A 6,747-nucleotide genomic window follows, 5' to 3' on the forward strand; every position below is an offset into this window, starting at 1 on the left:
GGGCGGGGGGTACTAGAATCCCTCTGGGAGTCTTTACAATGGCTGGGATAGTGCTGCGCCGCCAGACGACAGGAGTGGGCAGCACTGTCCCATACCCAACAGTGCGTGTGGGGGTGCGGGGTTGAGGACTGGTGCCCTACCCCAGGGAGTTTTGCTCACACCAGGTGCATCCCTGCACCCAGTGGAGTATCTGGGGTGGGCTGGAGCAAATAAAGGTCCAGGGAGCATGAACCACACGGCTGCTGCCACCAGACTCTCCCTTTCCCTCCGTCAGTGCTGCCCAGGCTCTCTGCACAGGGGAGGCAGCTACTATTGCTATGCTCCTGTGTAGAGAGCCCAGGAAGGCAAGGCTGCTCTCCCCCCTCCCAGCACTGGTCAGCATACTCCCCCTGTAACAAGGAACCCAAACCCTGCTACTCGAGTATAATGGAAGCGGAGGAGAGGGGACTGTAAGACGGAGCCGGGGGCTCCTGCCACTTTTCAAAGGACAAAGCTAAGCTGTCTTAGTGGAGCTGCAGCTGTGGGAGGGCAGACTGGCTGTTAATGAACAGGGACAAACCCCTGTGCAGGGCAGGGGAAAGCACATAAAACAGAAAAGGCTTCCAGGCATATAAACCCAGGGCCTGGGCCAAAGCAGGTAGGCCAGTCCCGTGTGCTGCAGGGAGAGGAGCAGCCGACAGACTACCAGGCACCTGAGCTGCTCCTGAGAGCTACCAGGAGAAAGCTAAGGGGAGCTGATAGCCTGTAGTGAGGCAAACACCCAGAGCTGGGTAGGTTTTTAGCTGGGAAGCGTGGCGTATATTTGCATTGCGATTTAAGCTTAAAACTAGTGGAGTGGGTATGGCTATAAGGCAGGGGTGGGCAAAATGCATGTGGCTCACCAGGCCTTTCTATCCAGCCTGTGGGGCCCCTAAAAATTTTGGAAAATTAATATTAATCTGCCTTGGGCTGCCTTCCATGCCACCCTCAATGGCTTGCCAAAACTCAGTAAGCAGCCCTCTGCCCAAAATAATTGCCCACCCCTGCTGTAACGAGTAAAGAGGAGACCACAGAGGTGCTGCAGGGGTACCCAGTATAAAGCCTTGCTCTGGGCCAGACATGCCAGGGGATGCCGAGTGGAGCGAGCAGCATTGCCCTGGGTCAGCAATGACAAGAAGGGCTGGGCAGAACTGGAAGCAGCCTCTCTCTGGGCCAGGGATGCCAGGGAGGGCTGATCTGAACCAAGGGCAGCCTTGCCCCTGGTTAGGGATGCCAGAGGGGGCTGAGACAAGGTGTAAAACAGGACTGAGGGACCCAGAGAACAGATATGCAGTACAGGCCAAGGCCCAAATCAGTGGGCCAGGGCTAGAGGCTTGCAGCAGAGAAAAAGGGGGCTAAAACCTAGAGGGCTGTAGCCTCTACACAAGGAACAAAGGGACAACAGCAAGGCATGGGTATGGCTATAGGCGTGGAAGGAGCCATGAATTTGCCCCTTAAGGTAAGTAGAGCCTGAGAAGATGAACACTGAAAGAGAGAGAGAGAATACCCCAGGCTCACCAACTTCCAAGAGCAGTGCAACAGGGCACCAGCTCCAGGCTAATCTCACTGTGTCCCACTCACCTGTTTCTGGGCTAACCGCCTGCCATACCTTGATGATAATTAATTAGTTGATGTAAATTAAGCAGGAGGCCGCCCATTTCCTGCCCCGATGCCAGGGGGCACTATCTGCAGCTCCATTTCTCCCCTACACTGCAGCACAAGCCTCACAGATGGCATCCAGATGTTATCCATATCACCAGCCCCGCACTGGGCCCCAGAATCCTACCAGTTGAACCCCACTTGGATCCCTCCATTCAGGTGACCTATTTTGCCTTTATTCCTGGTTGCATAGCTCCCCAAGTTGCTCCCCCTTATGGGCATGTCCCCCGAGGACCTTTGGCTACTAGCCCTGGCCCACCCCCAGGCCAGTCAGAGCCCCAGGCCCTCAGGCGTTCCTCACAGTGGGCCCCAGCCCTTTGACCCTTCCAGTCCTGGCCCCAGCATGGGCCAGTCAGGGTATGTCAGACTCACCCCTGTCTGATGGCCCCACTCTCTCTCTCTCTGGGGTCCACCTTCCAGGCCCTACAAAAGGGGTAACCCACCCAGTTGTGGGGGCTAGGGGTTAAGGCACCCCAACCTACCTTTCACCAGGGTAGCAACTGACCTGGCATTTCCTGGGGGCTCCCACACCACTGAAAGCCCCACCAGGCCACCCACTCCTGGCACGATGCAGTTTTAGGTCATGCCCAGGACCAGGAGCCTCCTGGCTATCCCCTACAACTCCTCCCTTACCTCCAGATGATACCAGCAACCAGGCAATGTTGCCACAAAATGCCCTGTTTATATGGGCATCCCTGAATCTAAAATGGCTGCCCCAATCAGGCACCTGCTGGCTGCTGTCTTCTGGCCCTTAAAGTGGCAGGCACAAACAGTGCTGTGCCACAGGCAGCCTCTCCACATTACTTTTTCACACCAAGACATAGTAGGTGAGGAAGCAGAGTCAGACCCTGGCAGGCTGGAGTGGGAGCTGGGCAGAATCAGGGCAGCCACTAGGGGGCATCGCCGAGGCCCTAGGGCAAAATCCAGTCATCACCCCCCCATGCACACAAATACAGCACCCCTTATTCTGCCAGGCTAGAGGGGGGGCAGGGGTAAGGTCAAAGGAATACTAACAGTTAAATAGTCTTTCACTGTCAGAGAAGCTGAGGTCATTTCTCAGGGGCTTTTTAGGGTGAACGAATAAAGAGAAAGGCTGTGTTTAAGGCATCTAAAGATGCTCGGCTTACCAGAAGATCATCAGAGGGTGGTAAGCTGTAAGTAGATAAGCCTGCATGTAGACCAATGGTTCTTAAGATTTTAGACTCAAGGCATCCCTTGTTAAACACAAGGCACCCCTATAGCTTTCACTTGTTTCTTGAGTACAGAGAAAGAATAAAGCAATTGTTGTGTTGCAAAGAACTGAGAAAGACTGCGACAGGTCGGAGTATTTCTGACACTGCGGATTCTTATTTGAAATCTCCGGGGGTCTCAGGTGAATCATGTTTGCACACGTCATGGTGCTAACATTGCATGGCACTCCATGGCTCCCTTGAAAGGATCTGAAGGCTGGGTGCCGCAGCACCCTGGTTGAAAATCATTGCTATAGACTTCCATTATTTCAAAATCTATGACCTCTTATCTAAGTGATGTCCCTACTGCTTTTAATCAACACTACTGGTTTGGAAGGATTGCATAGTCACTCGACATATATCAGCAGTCGCAACCCACAGATCTGCAAGCATCAGTGGTCTGATATAGTCCTCCGGAGACAATCACAGGTAGTAAACTCTGTCAAGCTGGTCAAAGTGTGATTTCCATCCTGAGAGAGATGCAAGCTTGAAGCCAGTCACCTGAGAGTGAACTCCCAGATATGCCCAGAGATGAGGCAGTAGTACACCTTGCCCAGTGGGTGGATGGAAGCAACACCCCACTCATTTCCAGAGGGAAATCAGAAAAGAGTCACAGAGTGTTTTTCCCTGCGGCAGAAGAAAAAATGGACTCCACTCTGTGTTCTCATGCTTACAGCCATCACTGCAGTATCCAAGTACCTCAAGTCCTTTAACTAAAGAACTAGCATCTGTCATGTGTGATTCATTGATTTTTTCCTCCTATCCTTCATCTGCATGGAAAATTAATCAGTGAATATAGAAAAATATTTTTATTTCTAACCTTTTTAAAAAAGGTATGGCAGTAACCTTTTTATTTAGCAAGAGCCAAAGTGAAGGAGGTTTATGATGAGCCTTAAACCCCATGGTAGTTCATGCGACCTTCTTGAACTAGTTGCTAAGATGGAGCCTTCTTCGGCACAACGAGCATTTCGGTAGCACTAACCCCACCATATCCCTTTTTCCAGAGGAGGGGAATTGCTGACCTCTGCACTCATCCTGGAAATTTAAACACTATTCATGTATCCCAAGCTCAGAGCATTGAGTTGTGATCCAAGATCCCATGCTCCGCAGCTGCCTGACCTTTAAGGGGGCTCAACTTTCTGAATACCTGTCACCTTAAAGCTCCTTCCCCAGCTGCCTGCTGTACGTGTCCAGAATTACTCTAGTCTGGGCGGCTGGCTGCCTTTTCCAGCCCGGGTCCTTTGAATCCAGAACCTTTGAGTGGCACCGAAATTCCCTGTGGGACCCAATCTGATCGCTGTGCACTGACAGCACCGAGCTCTTCATGAAACAGTCACGGCCACTTTCATTTAAAATCACAGGAAGAGACTTACCTGGTTGGGATGCTGCCCACCTTCTGCAGAATAGCGTGCGGGTGAGAGCCAGGAAATGGGACAGCCTGATTTCCATTCCTTCGGCCAGAGGGAACTCTAACCCACGGCTCTTGTCTCCAAGAGAGCGCTAACTCATCAGGCTACAAGCTAGTGTGGGTAAGGGTAGCTTTGTGTCGGATCCAGGCCGCCGTGCACCAATGAGTGCAATATTCTTGAGACCATAAGGAGAGCAAGTAAGAGGAAGCCTGACTCTGTAGCCCGGTGATTAGGGCACTTACCTGAAACGGGGGAGCTTGGTGTCGTAGCCCCTGCTACCGGATACCTTTCATTGTGGAGTAAATTGAGTGGGTTAACCTTCATTTGCTATGGGGTAATAATACGAGCCATTACCACAGAGCAGGTAATATACTGTAAAGCCCTGCCCTCCTTTGCCCCAGGGTAATTCGTTTGTGTGCCCTTGTGCGGACTCTGGAGTCACCAGAATTGCTAATTAAGTGTTCTTAGACTCCTTGTTTTCCGACACACCAACTACATTGCCTAGCCAGTTATAAATTATTTTCTTCTGCGAGGCATCCTATCAAGCATGCACGTGGACAGACCTGTCAGCCTTGTTGTTGGCAACAGGATTTTGTCAACTTTTCCGCCGCGCAAAGCTGCTTCCTCCCCACTTCTGTGACAGGTAAACTTTGAGGAGGTGATTTTGTTCTCCTCCACCTGAAACACTGCCAAATTTATTTTCCAAATGTGTTGTCAAAATTTGTTCCTGGAGCTAAGAATTTATATTACAAGCCTCAGCCTGGAGCAAGTTTTTACAGTTGAATTAAGCAGGGCCTGTAATGGAAGAGTGATAGACTTTTTACTACGGCTGCACCGACATGAGAACCTCTGGTTGAAGTTTTTAAAGCTCCTGCTGAACTTTGAAGGCTTAGTTCTGTCCAGCTTAGTTCTTAAAAGCTGGTCATGCCTATGCAGCAAATTAGAGCCAGTAATTCTAGCCTGGAGCCTCCGTGCCCTGACTGTGTGCTCAGAAGAGCACTAATCTCACCTCTGGGATTTTTCTTCTTTCAAAAGAGTTGAAAGGCATCTTGGTGTTTTAAATCATATGCAAAGCCAGAGAAATGAAGAGGGCCGAAATATATTTAATATTTCCATGGCTGCTTCTTCCTCTCCTACCAGCTCTACCCACAGAGGAACGAAGAGATCCCAAATAGATTTAATATGTCTGTGGCTGCTGCTTCCCCTCCTACCCACCACCAGCTCCACTGCAGAGAATGCTTAAAGGCTCTGACAGCCAGATATTCAGAGGTCCTGAGCAGCGGCAAGTTTAATTGATTTCTGGAAGATCTTTGAAAATGAGGCTGCAGACATTCAGGGTTGTGTGTCTACCTATAACAAGTGCCAGGCTGTTGTTAGCATCAGTGAAAGGTGAGGGTAGAGCCGGACAATGCCATGTGACAGATAATTGCAAGTTGCAGTGATGGGCACTGCACAAAACTCTTCAATACATTTCCCTGTCTCTGTTTCTCATCTGTGGGTCAGCAGAGGTTAGGAATGACACACAGATTATACCCATCTACTTTAGGAATGGGGCAAGTCTTATGTTGCAGTCCTTCCAGATGATTAAGGACTAGATCTGAAGGGCTTTAAAGGGAATTGGACCTAACCTTTCTCATGTAGAAAACTGTAGCTGTGGTTTGGGGTATATAAGAAGGAGAATATATGGGCTCATCTCAGAAAATAGACAGGATGTTGAGGATCTTTTAGGTAACACTTCTGTGTTGACACAGGTTATTATTAAATATTCATTTCAGCTTATGTTCTTATTCTCATTAGGCTTTTGTAGTGTTAACCAAACTCCTATGGTGCTATGTTAGTTATGTCTAGGCCCGGGCTAAACTTTGTATAACCTCTAACTTAAGGAATTTTTAAGACTATTTAAGAAATAAGCAGGGATCCTGGTTTTCTCTGATTAAAAAATCCCCACTTTTCAGATGTAAAGAAGTAACCCAAAATCCACATTTTTCAGTGATCAGAATGAAACACCACTAATATATAGATCGGGGAAGGCAAGTATTTCAGGCGGAGGGGGACTTACCAAGTTTTGGCAAGCTGTCGAGGGCCACATGGGTAGCCCCGCCTCCTGACAGGTGCAGGTTGCCATCTTGGGACTGGAAGTTCCACCCCCTAGCCCCCGACCTTTGCCCCCAGAAATACTTCTTTCAGCAAGGGGTTTTGCCATCTCAGAACCAGAAAAATACCAAATTATATTCTAAAATTCTACAACATTCATTAATTTGATTTCAAAAAATATTTTTGACCTGATTTACATGTGTTTGTGTAGTGTACACAGAGGTGATCACACAATAGCTTAAAATGAAGTCTTTCTTTTGGATACTGTGGCGGGGTGGGGGATATGGGGCTGTGATCATAGGCAACATGTAGGTGGGCCATGGGGAAGCATGTGCCTC

General features: G+C 49.3%; 1 long non-coding RNA gene across 2 annotated transcripts in view; it reads right to left on the reverse strand.

Annotated features, from left to right (window-relative positions):
- The window catches only part of LOC109314713, a 32,715-nt gene extending 28,124 nt beyond the window's left edge, over positions 1-4,591 (reverse strand). For both annotated transcript variants that reach the window (XR_002102347.1, XR_002102348.1), the window contains exon 1: positions 4,558-4,591. This is a non-coding gene — a long non-coding RNA (uncharacterized LOC109314713). The remainder of the gene's footprint in view (positions 1-4,557) is intronic.
- Between the last annotated feature and the right edge of the window lie 2,156 nt (positions 4,592-6,747).

The sequence above is a fragment of the Crocodylus porosus genome, unplaced genomic scaffold (assembly GCF_001723895.1).
Source record: "Crocodylus porosus isolate Cpor-Errol unplaced genomic scaffold, CroPor_comp1, whole genome shotgun sequence".
Taxonomy (NCBI): Eukaryota; Metazoa; Chordata; order Crocodylia; family Crocodylidae; genus Crocodylus; species Crocodylus porosus.